Raw genomic sequence first — 20,754 nt, 5'->3', positions numbered from 1 at the left:
AGATCTTTGTGAGTTCAAAGCCAGCCTGATCTACAGATAGCGTTCCAGGACAGCCAAGGCTACACAGAGAAACCCTGTTTCAAAAAAAAAAAAAAAAAAAAAAAACAAACAAAAAAAAAAACAGCTATACAATTTAAAGTAGCCAAAACAGGTTTGGTTTTTTGTTTTGTTTTTAAAAGGGCCAGGAAGTAGGGAGATGGCTCAGCTGGCAAAGCACTTGCCTTGCAAACATGGAGCCTTGCATTTGATCCCCAGAGCACAGGTAAAAAAAAAAAGCCAGATGTGGTTGCGCACACCTGCAATCCCAGCGCTGGAGAGACAGAGGCGGGAAGATTCCCTGGGCTTGATGGCCAGCCGGCCTCGCTGACTTGTTGAGCTCTAGGTTCAGAGAGAGACCCTGTCTCAAACAAGACAAGACAAAACAAAACAAACAAAAAGAAAACAAGGTGGAGAGCAACTGATGAACACACCAATGCTCACCTCTGTTTTCCACATACACATATCTGCACGCACAGACATAAGCTGCACACACTGAGTAAGGAAAGAAAAATGAAAAATTTCTTTTAAAAAGCATTTTCTCTTTAATGTCTCTCTATATGATGGATTATGAGCACATGAGTTTGTACGTGTTGGTGGGAGTGTTTGTGTGTGTGTATGTGTGGTGTGTCTGTGTGCACACACTTGCAGACCAGAAGAGGGTATTAGGTTCTTGAGGGCTGGAGTTACAAATCATTCCGTTTGCATGCCAGGAACTTAGGAACTGAAGCCAGGTGGCTGGAGAGATGGCCTCAGCAGCAAGTGCTCTTAACCACTGAGCCACCTCTCAAGCCACAACGGATGTCACTGTATTTTAGAAAATCTATTAATATCACTCAAATGTTTAATAAAGGGAAAAATATAGTCTCTTGAATAAGTACCTCAAACATGGGAAAAATATAGTCTCTTGAATAAGTACCTCAAACATGAAATTATTCATTCTGGTTTTATTCTCATGAAGAACTCGTAGACATTACGAAGATAATTTCCCTAACCTGATATCCATTTAATACAAACAACCAGGGTGAGTGGTAAGAGCAACACACTCAAGGCACCCCATTAAGTCAAGAGTGAGCCAAAGACTCACTCTTTGGATAAGGAGTCATTAATACTCGATGTTGGTCTTTAGACTGCAGTTAAGACAAAAACTGTTAAACCGTAATGATAAGAAATGAAGGGAGAAAATTACACTTGTTTGTATACAATGTGATTATCTTCCTAGGGGGAAAAAAACAAGAAACAAGTAGAACAACAAGAATTATTAGAATGTATCAAAGAGTTTGAGAAAGAGGCAGCTGTTTATTATTATTATTTTCTTTTTAAATCATGTGATGTTTGTGCACCTGTGCCTATCTTTGTGCCTATCTGTGTTAAGAGGCCACTGCTGTGAAATCCCCTAGAGGTGGAGTTATAAGTGGTTGTGAGCTGCCAGATATGGCTGCTGGGAACCAAACCTCTACAAGAACAACAAATACTCTTAGCTGTGGGGCCATCTCTCCAGCTCTTATTTCTTTCTTCTTTAAAAAAAAAAAGTGTATGTGTATGTGTATGTATGTATGAATGTGTGTTTCTGTGTGTTTGTGTGGGCACACATGTGCCACAGCATGCACGTGGAGGTCAGGGGACAACCTTCAGCACATGTCCTTGCCTTCTAACCTTGTTTGAGCCTGGGCCTTCCAGTTGTTTGCTGCTTCATGCATCAGACTGGCTGGCCCCCCAATTTCTGAGGATTCTCCACTCTATCTCCCGTCTTGCTGTGGGAGAACAGGTAATACGTGACTTCCAGGGATTTGAACTAAGTTCCTGGGGCTTGAGTGGGAAGTGATGCAGTTTTACTGAAGTGGAGCAGGCATACAGGAATGCACAAGTAGCACATGCTGAACTCACCCATTTCTACAGCTTGAACGAATTGATTGAAACCAGCATCCGCGGCAAGAAACAAAATACGGTTACTCTCTCAAAATTTCTTTCCTGGGCAATTCCCCTGGTTACTGGCTTCCAATGCTGCAGATCATCTTGACTTATATTTGAAATTCATTTACTTTTAAAAGCACATTACTGAAGTGTGACTGATATATATAAATAGTTGCAGACACATGAGTTTGAAGATGATATTTACATAAGAAGAATCAAATGGTGTATGTACTCATTTGTATCCAAGTCTGCCTAGATTCTCTGATTACATGTTTGACATATATAATGTAGTATATATACATTTCATTTTGAAAAAATGACATTCAGATCCTGAGATAATTCCATAAAATATTGCATTCATGAAGTAAGAACTGGTGCCTCAGCTGAAGATTAGTAGAGATCTAAAAGACCTCTGAAAATAAAAGCACAAAAGCAGAAATAGAGTGTTTAGAAAACACTCCCAGATCCTAGGACAAAGAGAAAAACAAGAAAATAAAGGGAGAAAAAAAAGATAGACCCACCCGCCCAAAGCTTAATAAAGAATCACTTCATAAAGAAGAGTCAACACTCAAATTTCAGTTTTACAAGTGGAACACACACACACACACACACACACACACACACACACAGGGTTTGGGGTCAGGTGTAAAAAATATAGAGAAATTATCATTGAAACATTCCTACTGGGTGCCCAGCACAGAGGATAAACACAGTCTACTCTAGAAACCACCATCATGAAAACAAAGCAGTTCCAAATACCTGAAATAAAAGAGGTCACATTTAAATATCTAGAAGCTGGGTGGTTCTGGAATTCTCAATGGCAGTCCTGTTACAACACAATAGAATAGAGTCTTGGATTCTGAGAGAAAAACACTCACATTTGGAATGTGTCGTCCAAAAATTCTAGACATGCACAGACTTTTACTTAAAGATGTGCATTAATAACATGAGAAATTAGAAATATTTTAAAAGAGGGAGGAATTGATGGAAGAACAGAGGGATGGAGGGAATGAAGAAAGGAAGGAAAGGAGATAGGAAGGGAGGGAAGGGTGAGGGAGAGGTAAGAAGGAAGAAAGTGGGATAGGGAAGGAGGAAAGAAGGAAGATAGAGGGGAAAGAAACAAGATATGGAAATCCACTAGAGGAGAGAGATTCCAAGATCTCTGCTAGAGGACAGTATGTCTTCATGCAAGGGGCCAGCATACTTAGGACTTTCTTGTGACACTCAGCCAGGCAAAATACCCAAGGTAGTTAAAAGAATTGCGAAGAACAACATGCCTGCGGCAAAAAGCCAGGGGAGAATGAACTGAAGACCACTACACAGAGAGCAAGCAAACACACAGTCAAAGTGAAGCCTGGGGGAGGGTGTGCCAGTAGAAGGGAAATGACCATGTACATCATGTGCACGGGCTGTAATTGTTGAGCACTTAAAAGGATGTAAAAATTACAGTGGGGTGAGAGCAGGAGGTAGGGGTGTGATATGATGCTCAATAGATGGTCTTTGTCCCAGTTGCCGACTGTGCTTGTCTTCTGTCAACTTAACACAAGCTATAGTCATGTGAGAGGAGGGAACCTCAGTTAAGGCAATGTCTCTATAAGATCTGGCTAGAGCAGGCCCATAGGGCATTTTCTTAATTAGTGATTGATGGGGGAGGCCCATCCCATTGTGGGTGGAGCCATCCCTGGGGTGGTGGTCCTGGTTCTATGAGAAAGCAGGCTGAGCAAGCCATGAGGAGCAAGCCATTAAGCAGCACTCCTCCATGGCCTCTGCATCAGCTCCTTCCTCCAGGCTCTGCCTTGAGTTCCTGTCATGACTTCCTTGATGATGAGCAGTGGTGTAGGACTGTCAGCCAAATAAATCTTTTCCTCCCCCGAAAAGATTTCGGGGTGGAAATCTTTTCCATCTTGGTGTTTTATCACAGCACAGTGGCCTTGAGCAAGACACAGACATAGCGCCTCTTAGATTCTCCTGAGTGGTAAGGCTGTCTTTCATAAGCTGATGGTAGAGAAGACTCTGGGCTGAGAGGCACCTAGACAACATGAGGGTGGGAAGCTGGTGGGCGGAAAGCTTAAGCCATGGTCACAGAGATGAAGTCTTCCATCCCTTCCCCATCTCCTGGAGAAAGGACAGGATCTAGACATTGAATTCCATTACCATTGGTCACTGACTGAGCCTGCCATGCTTAATGAAGCCTCTATTAAGAAACATCCCAAAATAAGGTGCAGAGATCATGGAAGTCCCATTTACCTGTGTCTTATAGCTTGCTCCAGGCACCTGCCTAGGTTGCTTCTTTGTTGCTGTGATAAAGGGACCTGAGGTAGAAAGGGTTTATTTTGGCCCATGGTTTCAGAGGGACACAATCCAGCTCAGGTAACAGGAGAATGAGCCACCAGGCCTGACAGGGAGTAGAGGTTCAGGAAGGAGAGGGAGGAAGGGAGAGAGAAAGAGGGAGAAAGAGAAGGAGGGAGAGAGAAATAGGGAGAAAGGGAGGGAGAGATGGAGGAAGAGAGAGGGGTGAATAGAAAGGGGGAGGAGGAGGGGAGAGAGAGAGGGAGAGGGAGAAAGAGAAAGAGAGGGAGTAAGAGGGAGAGAGAGAGCAAGAAAGAAGGCCAGGCTATATATTCTCAAAGAGGTAGGCCCTACCTACCTCTTAAGTTTTCTGCAACCTTAAACTGCCACCACTAGAGACTGAGCATTCCCATGTATAAGCCTATGGAGGCATTTCTCAGCCAAAACCACAACATCACCTTTTCTATCAGTGTCCTGCATTCTGTATTTTATAAAAACCACTGATGGCTCAGGAAGTGTTTTCTTGAATTTCTGCATTATTCTAGCAAAGTATGGAGCCTGAAGGGAGGTTGTGGGAACTCCCGAATTCCTGGATAAGTTGGACATTGAAGCATGGGTAAATCTCTGGAGAGCTGACACTTGAGGGAGGTATTGAAATGAAGCCATTCTTTCAAGACTGAATCTTTAAATCACTGGAGTGTGACGCTAACTCTGGGTAGTTAGTGTCAGAATTGAACAGAATTGTAGGGAGCCCAATTAGTGTCAGACAACCAGAGATCTGGAGTTAATTCCTTATCTACCACAGAAGAAAGTTCAGAAGCAATTTCTAACTCATAAAACAGTGCGTAATGAGAACTATGTTCACAACACAGAGGTAAACAAAAACACCGTGTAAAGCCAGGCCCAGGGGCTCATACCTGCAACCCCCACACTCAGGTGGCCGAGGCAGGGTGATTGCTGGGAGTTCAGAGCCAGCTTGGGCCACACAGTGAATTCTTGCTTCAGAACTGGGGAGACAGCTCAGTTTGTTTTGGAAGAATGAACGAGGACCTGGGTTCAGCAGAACTCAAGTGAAAAGGCCAGATGTGGCTGTGCACACCTGTAATCCTGGCACTGGGAAGGTAGAGACAGGGGGATTGCTGGAGCTGGCTAGCCAGCCTGCCTGGTCTACTTGCTGAACTCCAGGCCAGTAAGAGATACTGCCTCAAAAAGACAAGATAGATGGTGCCTAAAAAGTGACACTTAAGCTTGACAACAGCCTACACACACACACACACACACACACACACACACACACACACACGTACAGATACTGTACATACACACGCGTACCTGCACATACACACTCACACTGCACATAAACACTGAACATACACAAGTGTACCTGCACACACACACACGCACACACACACGCACACACGCACACGCACAGAATTACCTCTGGAGAGTAGGCAGAGCCTCATAGAGTACACACTTGACTTCTGAGATGCATGTCCACAAGTCTTTTATAAAAGTAAAAAGTGTAAAATATGTACCACCTTCATAAAATATTAACAGTGATTATCACTGGACTGCATGGTGACGGATGATCTAATCCTCTGTTGTATTTTTAATTTTTACAATGAATGTTAAATTTGCAATGAACACAGTATAAATTTTACAATGAACACATCGTTACAGGCGGTTTTTACAATATGACTTTAAAAGTCTCTGGGCTCCTAGTCTCTACCACTTATTCTTTTTAGCTGGCCTGGAAGATGACATCTAAAAAAAACCCATCTTTCCCCTACAGACAATTTAGGGAGCTCTAATTTTATGGCTGTCAGCCGCGTCTCCACCCTCCTCGTATTCTTTAGTTTTGAAGTCTCTGTGACTTGAAGTTTCTTCAAACGAGTAGCCGAGCTCCTCGGAGCTGACAGGCTGTAGGGAATTTGATTTCCTGTGCATAGTAACTCTTAAGAGGATGCTGCAGGGTTTGATGAACCAGGGTACGGACATCCTACTTCGCATGAGGTTTGATAATCAATCCTACTGTCACACTGAGTCCCTTTTGCAAGCTCTTCGTCTTGGGGATGAAAGAATTTAAGCAGTGGGCTAAGGAGAGGCCTTCAGGACAACTTACTGACAACTTACAGGAGAGCAAATTCCCACCAGGTTTAAAAGGTGTTAGGGGAAGGGAGTGGGAGAGAAAGAAATACGCTTTTGTGTCTTTGAGACAGGGTTTTGAGTAGCACAGGCTGTACCCCAACTTGCCATGTAAGCCAAGCATGCTCCTTAACTTGGGGTGTGTGCTCCTTTACCTCCTGAGTGCCAGCATGACAAGTGTGTGCTGTGGTGCCCTGTTTATGCAGTGCTGGGGATGGAACCCATGTATGCTAGGTGAATGCTACTAATTGAGCTAAGCCATTCTTTTCTCAGACTATGACTTAAAGATAATCGCGGAAGGTGGAGTGAGCAATATGGACATGATATGTATGTATATATACATATATGTTTGTATATATGTATATGTGTGTATGTGTACACACACACACACACAGACACACACACACATACTGGTTCCAAGGGTCTTCTTTTTCTTTGTATTCTTTGTTGCTTGAGGTACATAGTTGTTTTCCTCCTGGGTTGAGGTGCCCCTTTGGCATGAAAGTGGCATTCCATATTTAATCTTAATAATATTTAGTGTGTTAGTTTGAATGTGACATGGCTTCCATAGGCCCACGTGTTTAAACGAAAGGTTTCTGGGTAGCAAGTTTCCAGTGGCAGAGAGAGGGAAATGGGGGAAGGAGATGGGAGTAAAAACGACAGTTCATTATATAAACGTAGGAATTTCTCAAACAATTATTTAAAAGAGCCAAACCTTTAAAGCTTCTATTAATACCTCAAGCATGACTTCTAAAAAAAGTTCAGACAGACCAATAAAGAAATGGGGCTCAGAAAGGTAGATTTTAGAAAATGCATCAGTTTCTAAGAACCTAGGATGCAGTGTAGGTAGGCACCCTGATAGAGGGGCTGATGCCAGGAAGCAGCGCTTCCAGCTGCAAGGAGAGCAGGGTGCTGCATGCAGACGCACTGATGACAAAAGTGCTGGTGTCACAAAAAATTCAGTCCCTGACTGAGTTTCTACCCTTAGGGTTCTTTGGTAAACAGTTCTGTGCCAAAAACTAGGATTCTGGCTGCCCCAAAAGGCTAGGCTTGAGTGTTGAGACAGGTGATCACCTCTCCTGATATACCAACTGTTGCTCTTATTTTTGGGGACAAAGTATCATGCAGCTCAAGCTGGCCTCATACTCACTATGCACCTGAGAGTGACCTTGAAGTTCTGATCCTCCTGTCTGTACCACCTAAGTGATGGGAGCTGTACTCCCCCACACCCAGGTTTACATAGCAATGAGTACCACTGCCCAGCTCATAACACTGAGATTGAGACACCTCTACCATAGTGAGACAGGATTCCAGCTGAGCTATAGCCTGCGGATTCTCATCTGCATGAGAGGAGAGGCAGAAAAGAGGAGGCCCTGAGAACCAGGGCAAAGAATGAGGGTGGGTTGAGGAACAAGGCCTCAGAGCTGTGCCTTCCCCCACCCTGTCCCACCTCTGATCAGTGGGACTGGAGAGGAGCCTGGGGAGCTGCTGTCTTTGGGGATATCCTGCTCTTTGGTCTGGAAATGAGGCCACAGCTGGGAAGCCTTTCCTGTGACTTTTTCTGTGGGAGCAGGGTGACCCCTGCTCTAAGATGCAGCCAGCTCAGGAGTGTGTATCTCAAGGTTTTTACCTGCCCTTTGAGGGGCCAGTGAGGGGCCAGTGTGCCTATGTGCGTGTGTGCACCTGTGTTATGACAGAAAACATGTACATGAGAATGTAGAGGCCAAACGTCAGCATCTGATATCTTCCTCTATTTTCTTTTCCTCACTCTGCAAGAGAGGGTTTCTCTGTGTACCGGTGGCAGTCTGGGGACTCACTCTGTAGAACAGGCTGTGCTCACACTCAGGAGATCCACCCGCCTTGGCCTCCTGAGTGCTGCTGGGATTAAAGGTGTGTACCACCACCACCTGACATCTTCCTCTATTTCTGACACAGGTTTCTCACTGAACTTGGAGGTCACTGATTTGGCTTCCCTAGCTGGGTATGGGGCCCCTGCTTCCTCCAGCTCTGGGATTGCAAACACTGTGCATTGCTCAGCATTTATGTGGGTGTGGAGGATGGACCTCGGGTCCCCATTTTGCATGGAAAGCATTTTACTGCTGAGCCATCTCCCCAGTCTCCTCCTCTGCCTCTTCTTTTAAGAGATGATGGAGAAGTCAGAGCCCAGAGTCCCTGTGTCTCCTTGGAGACGACAGGTGTGACACAGCTAAGACTCAGGGGAGAAGAGTAAAGCCCAGAGTGTTTTACCCAGCATTGTTTTTTTAACCATAGGTTTTGAGATAGATAAAATCAAGGACTCCAGCATCCCCGATAGGCTAGGCTTGGGGTCACCTCCTATCCTGATGCACCAATTACTGTTTTTGTTTGTCATCATGTTTCTGAGGCTGAGCTTGAGCTCCCGATACTCCTGCCTCCACCTCCTAAGCACTAGGATTCCAGGAATGCTCCACTATGCTCAATTTTATATGATGTGAGGTTTGGAACTCAAGGCTTCCTGCACGCTAGGTAAACACTCCACTAACAGGGCCAAATCCTTAGCTCCCCCAGCTTGACAATTCAGTACAGGAGTAAGGGCAAGAAGCAGAGAAGGCAGCCTGAATCTACACATCGGGGAGAGGGGCAAATAAAGGAGTCCAGAGAGCCCAGGTTCATCCTCAGGGTCCTGACTGAAGAACAGAACAGGAGCTGGGGGAGGGGGCGAGGTATGCATCCTTAAGTAGCACTGGTCAGAGTGAAGAATGATCCTGCAAGGTGGTCCCCCAAACTTCTTATTGCAGCTTGAGGGTACTCCAGTGCTGGGGCGATGATGGCTCCTGCTCCAGGCGCAGTGCCCCCCGGGGTGGACAACTGTCTTCATCTGCAGGTGTTCTGGCCTGCAAGGATTCTGTGTGAGGAATCCAGGGCAACTGTAGGTTTAAGCCAATGACTTACCCATGCCTTCAGCCTTGAAGGGGGGTGAGGCAGGGGAGGGGAGACCACCGCTCCTTGCGTGTTAATATGCCTGTATAGAATCTGGAATCTGAGCCAAAGACCGAGGATGAACGTGGAGATGCCAGGCTTTCATGCTGCTGTTAGTCACCTTTGGGCCTGAGTGAGGGGTCAGTTCTCAAGTTGCTCTTATACGGGAAGAATCAAGAGAGAGGGAAGCAGATGGCAAGATGGAGGCAATGGCATGCTTCCACCCAAAGAAATGCAGGCACATCCCAGACATGTCCATGCACAGAGCTACTGTGCTGTTCTCAGTGGGGGCTGAGGATGGAGCACGCCCCACAGATGGCCTCATGGCCTCCATCTGGGGCATCGTCACCCAGGGGAACATGATGCTCTGTGACGCCATGCGGCAGGAAGCCAAGTGCCTTAGTCCTTCTGCTCAGTTCCTGTGGGAGGGAAGGCGGAGGTGGCGCTGGAAGCCACGGGAGCAGCTGATGGCTCTTCCCTCATAGGGGAAATAGGGTTGCAGCTGAGGCTGGAATGGGGGGGGGGACAGGGCTGAAGTTAAGGGGGGGTCTGCAGCCAGGAACAGCTATGGAGAACTGAGACAGAGGATTCCTGGTTAAACTGGAGTGAGCCCAACTGTGGATGTCTGTCAGGAACACTACAGCAGAAGAAATAGTCAGCCTGGCTAGGGACAATGACCCAGAAAAGGAAGGATGCCACAAGCCCTGAGGAAGCTTCCCTTTGGTGGCTGGTGTAACACACTCACTTGTCCCCACATCCCAGGAAGGCTGTCTAGGGAAGCTGGGAAAGGAGGAGGCAAAATATCGAAGACTCTCTGTGAGCCAGGCTCAGAATTTCCAAGCATCATGTCAGTTTACAAACTTGGGGCTAGGAGCATGGCTCGGGGGTAGAGCACTTGCCCAGACCTCCCCATTGAGAGGCTAGGGATATGGGGAGAAGGGTGGTTGATGGTAAAGCACTTCCTAGGATCCCCAGGGAGGGGCTAGGACTGTGGGGGCCTGGGGGCACAGATCAGTGGTAGAGCACTTAAAATCCACCTCTAAGGAACTGGGAGTGTGGCTCAGTTGTAAGGTATTTGGCTAGCAATGCAAGACTCTCAGCCCAATACCCAGCACCCCAACCACACACACACACACACACACACACACACACACACACAAATAAAATATATACATACATAATTATATATATATCCATACATAATTATATATATACATACATAATTATATATACATAATTATATATATATATATGGAAAGAAAGAAAAAGAGAAATCAAACCCACAAATTGGACCAAGCTGAATTCAGACTGGTGATGACACTGACTTCCAGAGGAAAAGCTTTTTTTCCCAGAACTCATCCATGCAAAGGAGACTTCAGAGTTGCTGACACCTCAGAACAGCTTACCCGGAAGCCTAGCCCTCTCACACTCAACACAGCCACCACAGTTGGAAATCCTGTCAATAAAAGACACTGAAGAGACGTTTCACTGCTTCTTCCTTTAGGGAGGAACTTAGGCGTCTCGGAGACCATTGAGCTTCTTGCACTGAACTCAGACTCCAAAACACCTCCCAGGGCACCCAACCAAGTCTATGAAGGGCCTCCCATGAGGATGCGTTACACCTAGCCTCACAAGCCGCATCTTCTCAAAGGCCTTTGAAGGCTCTCAGGAGTGTGTGGTGGCGATGCTGTTCCTAACAGTTAAACAAGTTTGCCACAACCTTTATCCAGCCTGAGAATGCCCAGAACAATGACTTCATGTAACAGGAACTCAGGGCGCTCTCACAGGGAATGCAGTAGACTGCTCCCGACCTCCCGTGAGCCTGGTAGCAGCAGTTATTTTTAGAGTCACTCTGGCAACAAAAAGAAGGCAGGCCATAAACTACAATTCCAACTAGATGCTGCAAGGCATCAGCCCACATTTTCCTAGTTTGAGAAAGTTGGCTGGACACTTGAAGGGTCTTAAAAATTTAATTGAGACAAAAATATCGTGTGTTATATGGAGAAGATGTTGGAAGATCCACTATTGGAATTTACCAGCTTCTCAAGTATTAAAGTACCATTCCGTTTCCTTTCTTCCCCATTTTATTTCCCTTTGCAATACTAATGATTGAACCTTTGCACCTATCAGGCAGGCATTTCTATTTCTGAACCACACTCCAGCCCCTCACTGGAGGGATTCTAGGCAGGTGCTCTACCACTAAGCCACACTCCTAGCCCCTTACTGGGGAATTCTAGGCAGCTGCTGTACCACTGAGCCATACTCCCAGCCCACCAAGCTATAGCCACTGTTTTCACTAAGTTATATAGCTTGTTCTTGAGGTCATTCTGTAGCCTATAATCTTCTCTAAATTAATAGCAATCTTCTGCCTCAGCCTCCCAAGAACCTGGCATAACAGGTGTGTGCCACTGTTTTCAGCTCCATTTACTTTCTTGTTAACCTAACAGAAGTGAAATGGTCATACATTCTTACATTGCAATAAACAGCAAAGTAAGTAAGGTCTTTTTCCAAAGTCAGCTCTGTGTCTATAATATTTGTCTTTTTTAAATGTAAGATTTGGTAAAAACCATGGGAGGATTGTTAGCTACTTTCTGGGTTGCTGTGTCCAACTTGCTATTCTTGCTAGATTTAATTGTCAACTTGACAAAGCCCAGAAAGGAGAGTCTCAGATGAGGAATTATGCATGTCAGATTGACCTGTGAGCATGTCTGCAGGGTATTGTCTTGATTGTTAATGGATGCAAGAGGGCTCAGCTCACTGTGGGCAGCATCATTCCCTGTGCAGGGGATGCAGGGCTATGTAAATAAGCCAGCAAAGCATGAGCCTGTGAGCAAGCCAGCAAATAGCCTTCCTTTATCAGAGGGAGTGAGAAAAAGTAAGCCCGAGTTACTTTCTGCTCTGAACTCAAGCTGTGAGTCTCCCAAACATTCCTTTTGGTCTTTGAGAATGAAGGAGCAAACTAGGATGGGTAGAAAAAAAAATGTAGGAGAAAGAAAGCACGTAGGAGGGTCAGGAACATAACCCACTCTGGAGTAATATGGAAAGGGGATTAAAGCTCAGGTATAGTGTACAACTTTGTCACCCCAGCTACTTGGAGGGGGGCTGAGGCAGGAGGATTGAGGGTTTGAAGGCATTCTAGATTTCCTAGTGAGTTTGATATCAGTCAGGGAAACTTAGTAACACTCCATCTCAAAATAAAAACAAGGGCTGCAGAGCAATGTAGTTTACTGGGACAAAACCCTGGCTCTAATCATGGGTACGATATTGGAGAATGAAAAGCTAACAAAATAAAAGCGGTAGGGGTTGAGGAGATGGCTAAGTGGGTGAGAGGGCTTCTTGCCCAAGCATAACCGAGTTCAGTTCGAATCCTCAGCACCCACATAGAAACTTGGGTGTGGTGGGTGCACATGGGGCTGTAATCCTGGCATCATGGGAGACAGACAAGAGGATTCCTTGGACGTGACGGCCACAAGCCTCGCTTCAGTGAAAGGCCTTGTTACGAGCAAATAAGGAGAATGATAGAGTAGGGTGCGTTATGTCCTTCTCTGCCCTCTGCAAACCTGTGCACACGTGTACATACATCACACAGGCCTACACACACAAAGTGCACATACTATACTCGGATAGATAGGCACACACACTAACTGCATATACTACACTCAGATGGACACGGACACACACACCTCAAAAACAAACCAACAAAAAACCTGAAGGGCCGAAGTCTACATTTCCCACAGCTGTACCCTATCTGCTGCAGTAGAGGAATCTAAACCCCATTGCTCTCCCTATCTGCCAAGCCAGCTTGATACAGCTAATGGTACCCTGATTTCCCAATTTATGTCCAAGCTATACCTCAGAAGTCTCACTTTTAACTCAAGGGTAAAGTGTCTCCCATTAAAAACAAATGATTCTGTTTTAAATAAAGCTCATCTACTCTGAGGCAGCCCACCACCTCAGAGCTCTTTGCTGAAAGAAAGGACCATTTTTGCTATATGGTTCAGATTAATCTACCTGCTACCTGTGAGCCATCACCATTCGGTTTGTTGATGGAGACAGGTCTCTCTCCCTTGTCAAAAGGAAGAAGAGTGATTACATTGCAAAACGCTGCTGTAGCCTCAGGGCACTGCCCAGGAATTTAGCTTCCAACAGTAAACTGTGTAGTTGCAGCCCCAGTGTTCAGTGCTAAAAGAACAGTGAGCTAACCAGAAGAGTATTCAAGGGACCAATGTCAAGGGGTTGAGCTGATTTCACTCCAAAGAAGTGGGTTCACCCAAAAATTATCTGGGCACAGGGGTCTTTTCTGAGACTGATGCTCCAAACAAGGACCATGCATGGATATAACCTAGAACCCCTCCACAGATGTAGCCCATGGCAGCTCAGTCTCCAAGTGGGGTTCCTAGCAAGGAGAAAAGGGACTGTCTCTAACATGAACTCAGTGGCTGGCAATTTGATCACCTCCCCCTGAGGGGAAAGCAGCTTTACCAGCCCACAGGGGAAGACAATGAAGCTAGTCCTGATGAGACCTGATAAGCTAGGGTCAGATAGAAGGGGAGGAGGTCCTCCACTATCAGTGGACTTGGAGAGGGGCATGGGAGGAGATGAGGTAGGTAGGGTGAGATTGGGAAGGGATGAGGAAGGGGGCTACTTGGGGGGATACAAAGTGAATAAATTGTAATAAATAAATAAATAAAAATAAAAAAGTGTGTTCACCATGATTGCAAACATACTTCCATATTGTCATAAACAGCTTCTGAAGCTACTACTGGCTTGGGGAGAGGGTATCCTCTTATTTTCTGCACAGATAATCCCTCGACACTAAAAAGCATCTCTCCTTTGGGCAGACAGGATGGCTCAATGGTAAAGGTGCTTGCTGCCAAGCCTGAGGACATGAGTTCTATTCCAAAGGCCCACATGGTAGGAAAGAAGTGTCTCATACAGGTGGCCTCTGACATCTACACTTGTACCATGACACTTGAGCATATATATATATACACATGCACACATGTTCACACACACACATACGGTAAGTGTTAAAAATAATCTTTGTCATGCTTGTATTCTCAGCTATCAGGAGGCCACGGCAGGAAGATTATGAGTTGAAACCCTAAAACATGGTGTTGCACCTGAGGCTTTGTTCTTCCTACCAAATCCTGCAGCTGACACGCGAAGGCTTTGGAAGACACCCACTGTCCCTGGGGACACCCTACACTCTGAGCACTATGAGGTTGTGGATGTGGGATATGCTGTGCAGGGTAGAACAATGGCTATGAGGGATCCAGGGACCTGGAGAACCAGGATGGGCTTCATTTGGTGCGGTATATATCATCATCTTACTGACTCCTCTTTCCTCTAGCCACGCTGACCTGTTTTAATCTATCACCACGCTGCAACTGGCCAGCCTCATATACAAGGCGAATACCCCTTGCCAGCGTGCAGCATGGCTCCTATGTAATATTCAGATTTGGTCAGGGATCCTTCCCTCATCCTTTGCTCTGTCTTCTCCTCTTACAGTGTCCCAGCTGTACCTCTTACCTGGTGTGTAATCTCCTCAGGAAGCTGAGGAGATCTGTTTGTAAAGCAAGGACAGGATTAGGGCTGGGCTCAGTGGGTAGAGCACTGGAGTAACACGCAAGAAGCCCTGGATTCTGTCCTTAGGTGGCAGGAAGCAGGTCTGTGGTACATACCGACAATCCCAGTACTCGGGAAGTGGAGACAGGAGGATCAAGAGTTTATGGTCAACTTTGGCTACTAGAGAGGTCAGCCATCCCAGGATAGATAAGACCCAGTCTCAAAAACAAACAAAAAACAGGAACAGTAACCACGTTTCTATGGCTGCTATGAGGAATTAGTGAATTTACATTGTAAACCATAAGAAAAGCCTGGCTATCTCAGGTTTTTGTCACTGTGATAAAATAGCTTAGAACAACAATTTCAAGGAGGAAAGATTTGCCAGGCATGGTGTAATCCCAGCACTCAAGAGGCAGAGGCAGGCAGAGCTCTGAGTACAGAGGCCATTCTGGTCTGCAGAGTGATTTCTAGGTCAGCCAGGGCCACACAGAGAAACCTTATGTTGAAGAACCAGAAAACAAACAAATAAAAAGGATGAAAACTTTATTCTGGTATAGTTTGAGGACTTTCAGTTCATGGTTGGCTGAGCTTGTGGCTTTTTGGCTGTAATGAGAAAGAACATTATGGTGGAATGGTAGAAAGGAGGGAAGGTGCTTACTTCATGGTGGTCAGCAAGTAGGGGGAAGACAAAGGAAGGTGGAGAAGAAGAAGAAAAGAGAGAAAGGGGGATAAAGTGAAAGAGAGAAGGAACTTGAGTGCACAAGTACATGGAAGAAGGGAGGAGAGAGACAGAAAGGGAGAGACAAAGAAAAACAGAGAAAGAGTGAGAGCAAGTGAGTGAGAAGAAGAGTAAGCAAAAGAGAGAGAGTGAAAGAGAGGGAGAGAGAGAGAATGAGAGAGGTGGGTTTGCAGGTACACATAGATGCATGTGTGAGTTTGTCTATGTGGCTACCTGAGGACTATTTCACATTTTATTCCTCAGGGGCTCTCCCCCTTGTTTTCATGAGACAGGGTCTCTCACTGACCTAGACTCTCCCAGTTTGGCTAGGCTCGCCAGCGAGGAAGCCCTGGGAACCCTCCTGTCCTGTCCCCACCAGCTCTGCGTTGTAAGGCCACACCACCAGGCCAGGTCTTTTTTAGTGTCCTGTGGATGAGACTGAGTCTTCATGCTTGCACCGCCAGCACTTTCCCCACTGAGCCATCTCCCCAGCTCAGCCTGCAAACTCCCTCAGGATAAGAATCAGATCATTTAACCAGAACTGTACCCGTGGAAGTGCCTATTATAAAGCCAAGCATAGTTAATGCCTAAAATGCTGATACATAGGAAAATATGTCTATTTTAAAGCCTTAAAAGAGGAAGAAAGTCTGTTTTGTCACTTAAAGCCTTCCTCTTGTGTAAGCGTGTCATGTTCCCCTCGGGAGGGAAAAGTAGCCTTCTCCCCTTACGTTTATCTCAGCGCAGAATGTGAAATCTCAGCAGCTATGCACATCCAGGGAAATTCTTTCAACTAAATGACTCTCACAGGCTCTGACACTCCCGCACCTTATAATTTATCATCAAATTATATGTTGGATTAAGGATTGCTAATTGTTGCTCATCATCCTGAATTGGTTATTAGCGAGCAGTGTCACTAATTACAAGGTCACCTAACATAGAACAGGGAGGTCCCACTGTCAGCTCACAGGAGATGCCTGGCACGCTGTTCAGACTGGGCTCCAGAAGCGAGGTGCAGTGAAACCCTCCCTCCAGACATCACAACACCACCTCATGCCCCTGGTCCTCTCCCGGTGAGAGTCTAAGAGTCTCACAGCTGGAAAGAGATGCTCCGATCAGCAGCTGCAAAGCTGAGGACTCTGGCACTCAGCTGCTAGACTGAGCCAGGCGTCTGTAAATTCATGGTGCACTCTTCTAGTACCCTCAAGGGCGGATATACGCTCCCCTCCTCTCCCATCTTGGCTGATCTTCCACACACATGCATATAACGTTAAGACAAATGGGATTTAATTCCTTCAAAAGAATTGCATTCCTGTGTGTGTGTGTGTGTGTGTGTGTGTGTGTGTGTGTGTGTGTTGGGCAGGTGCATATATATGTGTGTGCTCATGCATGTAGAGGTCAATCTCAGGTGTCCTTCATGATACCAGCCGCCTTGTGTTTTGAGACAGGGTCTTTCACGAACATGGGGCTCATATTTTATGCCTGGCCACTGAGCCCAGGAATCCACCTACATCCTCCTTCCCAGACCTGGGATTACAGGCCCACTCCAGGCTTTTTTTCTTACATGGCTGCTGAGATCACAGTCAGGTCTTCACTCGTGTGGCAGGTACTTTATCAACTGAGGCCATCTTCCCAGCCCTCATTCTTTTCTCTAACTATTTATGAGACCTGATCTTACATGCAACTCGAAAAGACCCTGCCCACAAATAAAAAGTAAGAATATAAAGCAAAAGGGCTGTGATGAAGCTCAGTGGTGGAGCCCTGCTTAGTGTTCATGAAACCCTAGCTCCAACACTCAACACCAGAACTAGAGAAAGAAACAGACTATTCCCTTAAAGCAGAACTGTACATTTTTTTGTCTTTATTTACAAACATGTATAGGTGCCTATGGTCTATGCACATGAGTGCAGTGTCCATGGGAGGCCAGAAGAGGGCCCTGGATTTCCTGAAGCTGAGGTTACAAGTGATTGTATGCTGCCAAACACGGATTCTGGGAACCGTTCCCAGGCCCTCTGCTACAGCAGCAAGCACTCTCCAGCCTGCGGGGAGAAACTTCTTATATTATGTTCCCTACAGGGAAATCTAGTGTCCAAAGCTTCACCTAGTCTATGCTATTTGGGCTGCAACATGCTCTCTGTACCCTTCAACGGAGCATAGTCATAACCACTAACGTCTTGGCATCACTGTATGGAGGAGAAATCACCATGTCCTCATGATTAAGAAAGCACATTATATCAGCTTAATAATATCAGAAGGCCCATAAAAGTCCTTTCCGACAATTAAATCTCCCCATCAACCATTAACAAATTAAGTGTCTGGTAAGTAAAGATGTACAATGATGAGGAGACCACTGGTGCAGTCTTCCGTTTTGTACATCAGAGATTCATGTAATATTAATGGCTCAGGATCGCAACTCTGTGTTCCTGAGCCTTTAATGTGCATATTAATCATCTGGTAATGTGACAGTGACTTTCGAGGTACAAGCCATTGTTTCACCCAGAGTCTTCCTACTCAGACTGGCCAATGTCTGTTGGCCATTCTACCGGGGCTAAGGGTATGGTGGTGCTTTTGCTTAGACCCCTTCACTGAGGGACTGAAGGTGTGCCTCAGAGGCAGAGCAAATGTCCGTGTGAGGGAGCCTGACTAGAATCCTCAGTAGAGCTCCCCTGAGAATCCCCCATCGAGGAGGAGCCGGGGGAATGGCTCAGGAGAAGCACTTGCCTAAAATCTTACAGCAAGAGACAGGGCGTGGCTGAGAGGGAAAACACCTGCCTGGAATGACCCAGGGAAGGGCTAGCAGGAGTCCTGTTCCACAATCACACACACAAAGGTACTTGGCCATCAAAGTTCCACACTGTTACCAGTTCAACCCCTGCCCCATTGTCACTCCCACTCTTTCAGTCACAGCTGGAGACCAGCCTCTCTCTGCCTCAGAAGGACACCAAGGAGAAAGGATCATGTGACTAAAATGTGAAACTTAGTGTCTTTTAAGCTCTGAAGGTCATTGGGTCTTCACATGCTCACTATTAAAGTTTAAATATCCCTTGGCTCTCAGATAACACCTAAGTGATGAGTCTACACTATGACTTGGAGACAGCAGAGGAATCCTTCCTGGTGCTGTAGGAATAGTTGAATGAGGCTGCAACATTGTTTCCTTTGAGATGGCACTCCAGCTCTACCTTCTTTAGTTTTTGAATCTGTTCATCATTTGCTCTACTCTCGGGCAACTTTTCAGCTTTTAGTTTGAGAAGGAAAATCAGAAGACTTCTCAAAACTCTTCTCCAGTGTGATGATGTTCCTCTTTGTGTGTGTGCATGTGTCTGTCTGTGATAAAATATTCCATTAGGAAATTAGGAAAGTAAAGGGTTTATTTGGCTCACACTTCCAGGTCACAGTTCCCCACTGAGGGAAGTTAGGCAGGAACTCAGGAAGCAACCTGAAGTAGAAGCCTTAGAGAATGCTGCTTACTGTTTTTTCACCAGCCCAAGCTTTGGTATCTTACGTGTGCACTTCAGGACTCCTTGTTCAGGGAATGGTGCTGCCCACAGTGGGCTGGGTCCTCCTCCAAACAATCAAGACAATCTCCCACAGATATGTCCATAGCCACTCTGATCTGGGCAATCCCTCGACTGAGACTCTCTTCTTAGATGGCTTCAGACTGTGTTAGGCTGACAGACAGTTAAAGCTAACCAGAGTAGGTGGTTACTCTTGGCTGCCGACTTAATTGGATTGAGAGACACCCAGGAGATTATTCAAGCACATCTCTGGATGTGTCTGTGAAGACATTCCAGAGAGAACTGATAAAGGGGAAGAGGTACCCCGGATGCGGGCAGCAGAATCGCACAAACCTGGGCACCAGGTTGAAATAAAAAGAAGGAAAGGAGAAGGCAGCTGGAACAGGCATTCTCTCTCTCTCTCTCTCTCTCTCTCTCTCTCTCTCTTTCTCTTTCTCTCTGCTTCTGGTTCTATGATGTGAGCTACCATGCTTTTCCTACCTCAATGGACTCACTCTGAAACTGAGTTAAAACAAATCTTGTTTTCCAGCCAGGCATCATGACACACGCCTATAATCCCAGCACGTGGGAAGTAGAGGCAAATGGATCTCTGTGAGTTTGAGGCTAGCCTGGTCTACAGAGTGGGTTTCAGGACAACCAGAGCTACATAGTGAGACATCTTGTTCACCTTAAGTTGCTTTTCTCAAATAACTGTCATAGGAATTAAAAAAAGAAAACAAAACACATTTTGTTTATCACAAGTTTGGAAACCAAGACAGAACCTACACCCTCCTATAGAAAGTCCTTACTCCTGTTCTGTGCTTCCCCCTTGCTTTCCTGCTTGGTTCAGGAAAAGTTTCCCTAAAGTCAGGCTGGGAGTAGCCACCCTTCTCACCTCTAATGATGCAAGACAGAATTAATGCTATTTAAAGAGCTGGGTGCTGGGATAGTAAAGTACTCATCTCACATGAGTCCTGGTCTCAGTTTGATCCCGAGAGGCCACATAAAAGCCCGGCACCATAGCATGTTGTTAGTAATCCTAGCAATGATGAGATGGGAGACAGGCAGCACTTCTGGAAGCTCACTGGCCAGCTAGCCTGGCATACGTGACAAAGTTCCATGCCAGTGAGAGCAGAGCCACTGTCTCAAATGAAGGTTCTTGGGGAATGATGTCACACACACACACACGCACACAGGCATACGAACATGCACACAGTCAGTCAGTTAATTTGGGACTGACAAGGTAGTCCGGAAAGTGCAGGTCCTTGCTGTGTAAGCCTGACACCCTAACTTTGATCCCCAGAACCCACATAAAGGTGAAAGGAGAAAACTGACTTCACAAAGTTATCCTCTGATCTCCACACGTGTGCCATGGCACAAGTACACCTCCCCAGTAACAATAATAAATAAAATTAGAAGTTAAAAGTCAGTTTGGTGCTAGGTAGAATGATGCTGGCCCCTGCCCCGTGCCGTACTCCAATCTCTAGAACCCGTGAATATGACATTGTAGGAAAAATCTTTGCAGATGTGATTATACTACAGATGTTGAGCAGAGAGGTTGCGATTATTTAGTGTTTTCAGACCAAGGGTAGCTAAGATCATAGAATGTGAAGCTATGTAATACCCAAAGAAGGA

General features: G+C 45.8%; 1 protein-coding gene across 1 annotated transcript in view; it reads right to left on the bottom strand.

The window, feature by feature from the left end:
• The window catches only part of Galnt17 (polypeptide N-acetylgalactosaminyltransferase 17), a 418,231-nt gene that overhangs the window by 166,579 nt on the left and 230,898 nt on the right, over nucleotides 1-20,754 (bottom strand). The gene's annotated exons all lie outside the window — the stretch shown is intronic.

Source organism: Meriones unguiculatus, chromosome 4 (genome assembly GCF_030254825.1).
Source record: "Meriones unguiculatus strain TT.TT164.6M chromosome 4, Bangor_MerUng_6.1, whole genome shotgun sequence".
Taxonomy (NCBI): domain Eukaryota; kingdom Metazoa; phylum Chordata; class Mammalia; order Rodentia; family Muridae; genus Meriones; species Meriones unguiculatus.
The sequence above is the reverse complement of the archived record's forward strand: the minus strand, read 5'-3'. Positions and strand labels throughout refer to the sequence as shown.